At 37.4% G+C, this 11,054-nt stretch overlaps 1 long non-coding RNA gene across 1 annotated transcript; it reads right to left on the bottom strand.

Moving 5' to 3' along the window:
- Window positions 1-8,758: 8,758 nt before the first annotated feature.
- Window positions 8,759-10,075, bottom strand: LOC128604371 (uncharacterized). The gene is made up of 4 exons (XR_008385170.1): window positions 9,986-10,075; window positions 9,789-9,853; window positions 9,522-9,661; window positions 8,759-9,420 (listed from the first exon to the last, which is right to left on the bottom strand). It is a non-coding gene; the product is annotated as an uncharacterized LOC128604371 (long non-coding RNA).
- Window positions 10,076-11,054: the final 979 nt, after the last annotated feature.

Genomic DNA, 11,054 nt, shown 5'->3' with positions numbered 1-11,054 from the left:
TTAAGAATAAGCTTTAGTGACACTCAACCTACAGAATTTATTGGTGAAAATATCTTAATCGCAGTCTAATTTGTCTATGAGAACATGACAAAATAAATATAAGATTATTAAATCTATTTCTAGACTTGTGTATTTATCTTTAGCTCGATTGCAGATCATTTTGCTCATTATTATAAATAAATGCGTGACTATTTCAAAGAAAACTTACCAGAAATAAGTTTAATAGTCTTGCATTGGTTTTACTGTAAATCAAGCATAAACAAACATAGCAACCAGAAAAGGTGTGCCACCAACACACGCATGTTCTGTGCCTTGCCCAAAACCGCTTTTGGTGACAAAGACACATGAGCAGTCTTTTGTGACAAAGTTATTAAATCATCGTTTGAATTCCCTTCAGTAATTCAATTTTAAAAATGTTTTGCTTTCTGTGAAACCTCATTGTCCAACGCCAGAGAACTAAATGTTGTAAACTGAGATTACAGATAATATAGGATAGTCAAAAAAACATCTAGTGAGAAGCATTTTGTGTTCACATTCCTGATCACAGGGTGACGTCACTGCAGCCACACCTTCTTACTAACCATGCAGGTTTGTGAGGTGGAGAAACGCCCTCTAAAAGTCTTAGTAGTTCGGTCAGTAACTATAGTAGATATTTTAAAGATATGAAAACCAGACCCTCAAACAGGTTACAAAGGACAGCAGGTGGGACTATTGCGTCAGGAATTAAATAAGAATAATAATAATAATGGGTAGAGAATATATAGCTAGCTCTTTGGTAAAGTTTGATATTTCTTCAATGAGGAAATTCTCACAGTTACCAGTGGTTTTTCTGACATCTGTAAGTCTCTTCTGGTTCCTAGGCAAAACCGGCAATAATACAGAGACCTAATAACATCTAATGACTCTGGTCTGCATATTGACAGGAATGGTATCAATGACAACAAATAAAACATAATCCGTATTCTCCATCAAAAAGGAAAATATTGCGTGTAGCCAAGCCAAATATTTAACCAATACATAACAGAACCAGGTAGGAGGTCAGAGTGCTGTTAATAATCTCTCTCTCTCTACACACACACACACACACACACACATATTGGCGATGAGAGGATGAGAGGAAACCCACACAGACAGAGAGAAACGTAGATGCTTTATTGTTATTTTCAATTTCAAAAATTTGCTTAGTTACTTTGAACTTTTCCACATTTTGTATTATATCTCATGAATCTGCACAAAATACCCCATAATAATGAAATGCTGGTCAAAAACTGATATAGTTTGTGAAATTATTTATAAAATAACAAACATAAAGGTTGTGATTTGGTAGGTATTCACCCCGTTGCTGAGAATATCGTTCTATTCTGCCCTCTAGTGGAGGAACAGAGACCAGCTCTTTTTTATATAATGCGAATTATTTATGAATGAATTCATTACTCTATGGAGGAGTTTATTTAGAGGTTTAGTCTGCGTTTATCATTTAGGGTTTTATGGTGAGTTTATTTAGGGGTTTATTTTAGGGTTTGGCATCCCTGATATACATGATATACTCAAGACTGCAGACCTACGTTTCGTCTGAAATATTTAGATTCTACGAAAATAAGTCCAGTGTTTATGTCATGATTATGTGCAGTAAAAAAGGCACTAATAGCAACTCGTTTAAAAAAAAAAAAAAAAAAAGATTCACTGAGTGAAGCGATATACATTCCCCTCAAAAAGTATTGCAACAGCAAGGCCATTTCTATTGTTTTTGCTATTAACTGAAGATATTTATGTTTGAGATCAAAGATGAGTATGAGATCAGAATTTCACCTTTCATTTCCTGATATATACATCTAGATGTGTTAAACAATTTACAACAGGGCACCTAAATGTCTTCAGTGTATGGCAAAAACAAAATAACTGGTCTGATCATTCCAATATTTTCAGAGGGGAAGCTTTGTGAAGCTACAGATAATTCTATTGATCTATTAGCTCAATTTAAACATACACAATTAACATTATAATTATTTCATTTCTGTCCACAGAGGCGACTCAGGTGCTTGTTCATTACCTTGTCATTTTGAGACTGGACTATTTGCAGCCTGAGGGGTAGCACTGTGACTGGAATGCAGCTACATGACCTGTTTTCAATCTCATCAAGTTCTCCCACATTACTACACTTTCGAGAGAGAGAGAGAGAGAGAGAGAGAGAGAGAGAGAGAGAGAAAGACCTAAAACAGAATCTTGTGTAACATCAAACGTTACCTTAGTATGTGTAGAGAAGTCAATATCTACATCTACAAACAGATAACTATCAGTCAAATAAGACCTGAGGCAGTTGCGGGCCGTTCCCTCGACTCCAACCCAATTTTCTAGTCTATGAATGAGAATAGTGTGAACGATTGTGTCTGTAGTATAGTTGTGTAAATCTCAGGAGATTGTAGGAATGAGAACTGAGTGAGTCATGAGGAAGCACACGTGATGTGAGATGCAGGTACAGAATAAAGCTAAAGAAAAAGACATCTAAGATGCAGGTTAAGTTCTCCACAACACAACATTCTGGTGATGAGGGACAGACGGAAAGTTCAAGTATGAACTGAAATTTTCAGATGAAGCTCACAACGAGCGACAGAAGAGTCATCATGGCCTCTGCACGGTTAACGCCACCAGGACCACGTAACCTCAGTGCAGTGGATTTATTTATACTCAGGGTATCAAATCTGGAAAGAGTCATACTCATTTTCCGATAGTGCAAGTGGATTAACTTATGCATAGGACAAGGTGAAAAGAGGAACATTGCTGCACCACACAGGAGCCTCGGTACAACACATAGTCACCGATCTACAGGGAGTGAGAGACTGCATGTGCAGACTGCAGCTCTGGAGGCATGTTTTACACCGAGGAAGAATGTCTATCTCCAACGTCTTAACTACAGACAGAGAGCTCAGTTGACAGATGCTTATTTAACTTGATTGAGAGTCCTGCAAGTTCAGTGCTCTTGAGTCGGAATGCTAAGAGAGCAACTGGTAGAAAAGTGTGCGCACAAAAGACTGTGCGGAAATTGCTGCAGGAAGAGAGATCGATTTTGGAAGAAGCGCTAACGGTTGCATGGATTTCTGTGGCAGCACGAGTAGAGTCCAAAATGCTTTCAGTTCAACTGAGCACTCTGAAAGACTCTCAGGTGTGTTTCACTGCACAGCATCGCTCTCAGCAGAGGCAGACAAAGAGAAGAGAAAATAAACAGAGATGACATGCGTGCAGACAAAGATAAGAACTGTTATAGCTGTGGACTGATCGTGTGGAGCAAAGGCTGAAAATGATAACTGAAAGTGGTAGTGGATTCACTGAGCAATTGTTTGAGTGTGTACGTGTAAAACATTCCATAACAAACAAAAGAGTCTTTGCTAATCTGTTCTCCTGCACTGTACCAACTACTTTAATGCTTGTTTAACAAACCAAGACAAAGCCATTAAAGACAAAAGTCCTCTAGCAGGTTCAGCAAGCTTAGTTAGGAGTTGGCAAAGGTAGGAGCTGATTTAGTCAGACTGATTCCAAGTGAATACATCCTGACTGTAACTGACAGGCTGTGCAGTCATTCGCTGCCATAACAACTGCAATAACCTTCAGAAACTCCTGGAAAAATACTTGTTTTGGGCACGAGCAAACCCAAAAAGAATGTCATTGTCTGGTGCTGCATGTTTTGCGTTCTACACCAAATACTGGCAAGAGGAAATGAGCATGGCTTCCAGCATTGAAGTTAAAATACCCCCCCAAAGAAGGTTTATGTGTGCTCTTATCATTTTATGGACAACGAGCCGTCTGAAGTTCTCCCCGATCCGGAGCTGCATCCAGGATGTGAACTCCCACCTGTTAACAAGCGCCGGAAGATAGATACCCACGCTGCTCTCTTTCTTACTGAGCTCGAACTCTACTATCAAAAAAATAAAAAAGTTCACAATTCCTGTACAAAACCTGGTCTGTTTTATTGTTGTGCAGGTAATTACAGTCATGTGAAAAAATAAGTACACCCCATGGAAATTGTTGGCATTTTGATCTCTTTGAAACAGCGCCTATTAATGTTGATGTACTTGAACAAAACCACAAGGAAAATGATCTTTTTCAATCATTTATTTGACAGAAATATCAATAGATGTGACTATTCTGTGGAAAAAGTAAGTACACCCTTGGCCTCAGAAGCTAGCATTACCCCTTTTAGCAGAAATAACTTCTTCTAGGCGTTTTGCGTAATTGTCCACCAGGCTTGCAGGAATTTTTGACTACTCCTCCATGCAATAGTCTTTCAGTTTCAAGATGCTTGAGGGTCTTCATGCATGTTCTGCCCGTTTCAAAACACAAGCAAGGAGACACATCCCTGATTACAGGCCAGTAGTAATTCATTTACTGCTTTAACCAGCGCTGTCTCTTTGCTATGATGAGGCCTATGTTATTCCTATGTAAGTATGAGCATAACTGCTCTGTTACGACCTTCTCTAGGATCTTGGAGATAAAAGGAAGGTTTGATATCAGCGTTGGGGGGCATGATGGCTTAGTGTTTAGCATGTTTGCCTCACACCTCCAAGGTTAGAGGTTCAAAACTCACCTCCGCCCTGTGTGTGCAGAGTTTGTGTGTTCTCCCGGTGCTTTGGGGGTTTCCTCTAGGTACTCTGGTTTCCTCCTCATAAAGTTATCACTACTACATACTGATGGTATGTATGCTTTTGTAGTGGTCCTCTTCCTAGTTAAATTTGTCACAGCATTAAATAAAAATCTTGGATTATTTTTATCATCTTTTATTTATGTAGAGAGGTATGCTGTATGTTGAGTAGTCTGTTTTAAGCTGCATGTGGGATAGAGATACCAGGTACAAGTTTTCTTCTCTCTAGTTATTTGTCTTTTAAGTGGAGCTGCATTATCTAAAGTGCAGACTATTTGTAAAATGAGATTACTAATGATATATGATAGTAAAAAAAACATCTAGTGAGAGGCATTTTGTGTTCACATTCCTGATCACAGGGTGACTTCATCGCAGCCACACCTTCTTACTAACCATGCAGGTTTGTGAGGTGGAGAAACGCCCTCCAAAACTGTTCGTAGTCAGAACTGTAGTAGATATTTTAAAGATATGAAAACTACACTCTTAAACAGGTTACAAAGGACAGCAGGTGAGACTATTGTGTCAGGAATTAAATAATAATAATAATGGGTGTAGAGGCCTTGAGTTTATTGTTATATTCTGCCATCTAGTGGAGTAACAGAGAACAACTCTTATATATATATATATATATATATATATATATATATATATATATATATATATATATATATATATATATATATATATATATATATATATATATATGTATGTGAGTAACAATAATTTGCTAACTCATTAATCCAGGGGTTGGAACCTATGCCTCGTGGGTCATATATGGCAGGAAAAAAAGAAATAAAAACAATAACAAATCATGAAAGCTAGTGTGTCAATTCAATAAAAACTCTACATATGACATATTTTAAAATCTTAGATAATTAGCCAGTTTATCATGTATACACAAACCATTTGTGATGTGGCACAACAAGCTCAAATTTCATTGGGCTGTGTGGAGCGGAGCAGTCATTTCCCGGTTTAATTCATACATGGTTGAAACTACATAGACAGTCTGTTTTCATTTTTTTAACAAAGGTGAAATGGTTAAAAGAAAAAAAGACGACGAGGATCGTTCTTTCCAGTCCAAACGGACAGAGAAAACTGGAAGTTATTTGGAAGTCGCATTAATGGTAAATAGTGTTCCGTTTACTCTCACTTAGGTACTGCAGCTTGTATTGCTTTACCGTTTGATGAAACTTTCATAGTTGGTTGAATGAAGTCCAAGTGCCACCTACAGGCCTATTAGGTGAAGTGCAGGCTGTTAGGTGAAATGGCAATTACTACATTTTGATAATTATGCAATAGTAGTTAAGATAATAACTATAATAAGAAGAAGACATATATAAAAACATTTTTTAAAAATGATTTTACCCTGGCTTTTTAAAGAAAAAAAAGCATAACTTTTTTTTAATGGCTGAAAAGGTTCCTTTGCATTACTCTATGGAGGAGTTTATTTAGAGGTTTACTCTGCATTTATCATTTAGGGTTTATGATGAGTTTATTTAGGGGCTTATTTTAGAGTTTGGCATCTCTGATATACATGATATACTCAAAACCGCAGACCTACGTTTCGTCTGAAATATTTACAGGATAAGGCAGAAGTCCATAATCACAAACAGGCCGAGGTCAGGCGAACAGGCAAACAGTACAAACCAGGCAGGGCCAAGAGACGAGGTCGAAAACAAGAGCGAAGTCAAAAACCAGAATAAACAGACGGTATAAGGCTTGGTAAAGACAGAGACACACGGCAACTGAATGTATACTTTGTAAAGACATTGTGAATGAGCAGTCTCTTATATATTGTGATGTGATCGTCAGTGTGATTGAGAACAGGTGTGTGACAAGACTTATCTTGTCAATATTCATCTTAATCCCCTCTTTCTCAGAGTAATCGGCGATGTAGCATTCTACAATGTTTCTGACCGCTGTGGAGAAGGTATGGCATTTTCCACAGAGGTCAGAAACATTGCTTTATGATTATGTTAAAACATTTTCACAATACAAACAAGAGGCGCTAATTCAGTGGGGTTACACGGATGGGAAAACGTGTCAGACTCGTGACATTAACATTGTTCTAGGAGTGTTTACTACTGCACAAGCACGTCTAGAGGTGTATGAGTTGATGGATAAATTGGGTGGTAGGTTGTTGTACAATGACACAGACAGCGTCATCTTTACATCTAGAGACGGCGAGTGGGAACCTCCGTCGGGCCTCTATCTCTGTAATTTAACTGATGAGGTGTGTGTGTGTGGGACAGCGCGGGAGTACCGATCAGAGTTCTCTTTTGTGGCTTATAGCACCTGAACAGTCAGAAAAATACAAAGTTATGTCAAAATGCCCATCTTGGCGAGTATTCACGTAAACACATTCGGTCATGTCTTATCCAGACAGGACTTCGTGAAGTTTATTGTGATTATTGCAGCCAAAAATGCTCGCTTTTGCTGTGGCTTTTTTTTTTCAAAATTTGCAATTGCGGTGTTTTTTGTGCTTGAATTTGGTGAAATTGCAGTTGCACTAAATTGTTTTGCACAGTCTTTGGCAGTGATGCGACCTTCTAGCTGTACTCTTGTCCAGTGCACGAGGGCTTTAGATGAATGCATGTTGTGATGACGTCACATCACGCTTCTTGTTCATGTTGAAAATTTGCAAGCTCTTCCATACATTTTGCTTGATTTGTGTTAATTTCTGCGATTGCAAAATCCTGAATGGACTGCCTATTGTTTGTAATTTGCTTCTATGTTCTTATATTTATTACTGACTGGTGCCATGTCCTATGTTTTTTAACACGTCTAGATATAAGTATGAGGAGATGAAGCTGAAGTTCTGATCTATTGTCTCAATCATCATTTGATCTCAAACCCAAATGTCTTCAGTGCATAGCAAAAACAAAGAACTGACCTTGCTGTTCCAATACATTCAGAGAGTACTGTTGTCTTTAATACATTTTGAAGTAATAAAGATGTTAATATGTTCAGTCAAGTTTCGTGCCAGATGTTCATTTCCGTCTGGGTAAAGGAGCCAGAGAAGGTTTTAATCCTTTTTACAATTTTGATTTCAAGTGTATGTTCTCTAGATTACAACCTGAGCCATTATTGATAAAGTGGTGTATGTATGTTTTTACAGTAGAATGTACTAGAAATCATAACCTAAAAACATAACCAGTATATTAATGGCAACAATTTATAACAAAATATATATTCTTGAGGGTGTTTCAGTAATAATGACAAAACAAATGTACAATTGTATTAAAAATATATAATGTTATAATTATAAATCAATACAAATGCAGGTTTTAATGATTACCTGTGCACCTGACTGTAATGGAAACCATTAAACATGTGCAAATCAAAACTAGTACATATCTGTTCAGTAATGGAAACCATTTGGTAATGGTTAGAATGGTTAACAGCTTATGGTTTGTGATGGTATTGTAATGGGTGTTTTTTTTATTATATATAAAAAAAATACTGGATGAAAATATATAAACAACTTCAGAAGAACATTAAGAAGCATTCAACAAAATATTCATATGTAAAATCAGACAACCCAAGGAAGACGTGAGAATAGTCATGTGCATACATATGAAGAGTATAGAGTAAAGAAAAAAAAGAAAAGAGAAAAATAATAATAATAAAAAATAAAGGACAAAGATAAAGGGTTAGGTACCACATAATTCCTAGAAGGAGACAATGCCAGCAAGGGATAGATAATTAAAGATAAACAAATGAAAACAATACATGATGGAAAGCTGGTTAAACCTAATCAACAAGACATCTGGTGGGGGGGTCGGCACCTGGGGTGGCCAACCAAATTTCAGTGGGGGCCGGTGCTACCTCTGGCCACCATGTTGAGCTACCACTGGCATGGGCATAGAGTGTTTTGGTAAACTGGGATGGTTGGATTCTGTCCCAACCCAACCCCTCAAACCCCCCCCCCCCCCACGTTCACTCAGGTACATCTTCTTAAACCAATACATGACAACAGCATACCTAATAATCTGTGTTCTTTCTCACTCTTCCCCCACTAGTTGTTGTTATAGCAGGGGAAGAGACAGTAATACAGTGAATCTTCTTAATCAAACACTGACACAATAACATAACGCAACAATTCCTCTATTCGCTCCTTAAAATGGTAATGATTACACAGTGTAACATCACCTAAAACATAACAATACACCTACCTGTATATGATGGCCACACCTGCCTAACTATTATGTCCTACTATACACCACAGGAATATGAAACAAGAGCTGTGAGTTTTTAATGTAATTGCTGAATCATGCATACAATGAGGCAAAAGAGTTAATAGAGTTAAAAGAGCAGATAATAAACAATGACAAGGCTAAACTCGGCATATTACAAAGAAGAAAACAAAAACAAAAGATACAGACTTAATGATCCCTGAAATCTTTCTGATAGACATTACAGGGCAAGAATTAAGAGTTCACACTCAGGTAAGTATGAAATCTTTTGCTAGTTATGCCTTCACCCATTTATCTCTTCATTAAATAATGTTCAAATTCATAAACCAGCACACACATTCGGCTATTATACATATAAACTTCCATAAGAGATTAAAAACAATTAGGACTTCTTTATCACTATTTGTATTTAAGTAGGGTATGCTCAGTTATAATCTCCATCTGGATTTTGGTCATCTATGGGGCTAAAACACCCTGTGGTCTATATTAATGAAAGAGTTTGTAATATTAAAAGTACACATGTGAGAAGGAGGGTCACTGTAGAAGACGTCTGCACTTCCCTCGGAGAGCTGCTAGTTTGGATAGCTTGTCCTGAAGATAGAAAAATAGTCATTTTTGTTATACAGCCATTCTTGGGGGGTTTTTTTAGAAGTAAAAATAAAAAATAAAAAGATAGTAGAGCAGCCACTTACCAACAACAACACTGCCGCTTACTAGAGGCAAGCTACTGTTGACATTTACCCAGCCAGAAATTAGAGCACTTTCTACCTCCGGATTAGGAGGAAGCGTGTCAACAAAGAAGAGTGATGCATTTACTTTAACAGATCCTCTCCTGTTGGGAGAAGACAGTGTTGGCTGATGTGTTGGTTTATTATAAATGTTATGAAGGGTTTTTTTCCTTCTATTTGTACAGTGAATCAATATGATAATAATTCAGTATGAATGAAAATGTTACTCACTGAAAGCTGTTGACTTTGCTATGGCTGTAGCGGCTGCTGTATTTTGCTCTAAATATGAAATTAAGCTGATTGAAAGAAAGACATTTTTGCAAGTTACTTTTTGGGAAATGACTTATTACTTACTTTGCAAGGTTATATTTTACACACCACTCTACCCCAACAATGAATCATGAGTCATAATAAAGAACAATGTTTACCTCATCTTGAATCTTTAAAGCAAGTAATAGGAAAGCAGCCGATAAAGGATTTTGAAGATCTGCAGTGAACGTTATGTCAAGAGTGAATGTGACAATTTCTATCTTTAGTATCATTACTATTCCTGCTGAAGTAGTAGTAGTAGTAGTAGTAGTAGTTGTTGTTGTTGTTGTTGTTGTTGTGGTTGGTTTTTTGGTTGTTGTTGTTGTTGTTGTGGTTGGTTTTTCGGTTGTTGTTGTTGTTGTTTTGGTTGGTTTTTCGGTTGTTGTTGCTGTTGTTGTTGTTTTTGTGGTTGGATTTTTGGTTGTTGTTGTTGCTGTGGTTGGTTGTTTTGGTGATGTTGGATTATTGTTTGCTGTTGTTGTAGTTGAAATTTTGGTTGTTGTTGTGGTTGGATTTTTGGTTGTTTCTATGGTTGTTGTTTTGGTTGTTGCAGATGTGGTTTCCTGCGTTGAAGTAGTTGCTGTAATTGTAGGTTGTTGTGTTGGAGCATTTGTCACAGATGTGGTTTTCTGCGTTGAAGTAGTTGCTGTAATTGTAGGTTGTTGTGTTGGAGCATTTGTCACAGATGTGGTTTTCTGCGTTGAAGTAGTTGCTGTAATTGTAGGTTGTTGTGTTGGAGCATTTGTCACAGATGAGGTTTTCTGCGTTGAAGTAGTTGCTGTAATTGTAGGTTCTTGTGTTGGAGCATTTGTCACAGATGAGGTTTTCTGCGTTGAAGTAGTTGCTGTAATTGTAGGTTGTTGTGATGGAGCATTTGTCACAGATGTAGTTTTCTGCGTTGAAGTAGTTGCTGTAATTGTAGGTTGTTGTGTTGGAGCATTTGTCACAGATGTGGTTTCCTGCGTTGAAGTAGTTGCTGTAATTGTAGGTTGTTGTGTTGGAGCATTTGTCACAGATGTGGTTTTCTGTGTTGAAGTAGTTGCTGTAATTGTAGGTTGTTGTGTTGGAGCATTTGTCACAGATGTGGTTTCCTGCGTTGAAGTAGTTGCTGTAATTGTAGGTTCTTGTGTTGGAGCATTTGTCACAGATGAGGTTTCCTGCGTTGAAGTAGTTGCTGTAATTGTAGGT

Source organism: Ictalurus furcatus, chromosome 29, assembly GCF_023375685.1.
Source record: "Ictalurus furcatus strain D&B chromosome 29, Billie_1.0, whole genome shotgun sequence".
NCBI lineage: Eukaryota > Metazoa > Chordata > Actinopteri > Siluriformes > Ictaluridae > Ictalurus > Ictalurus furcatus.
This window is presented reverse-complemented; position numbering and strand designations above follow the sequence as displayed.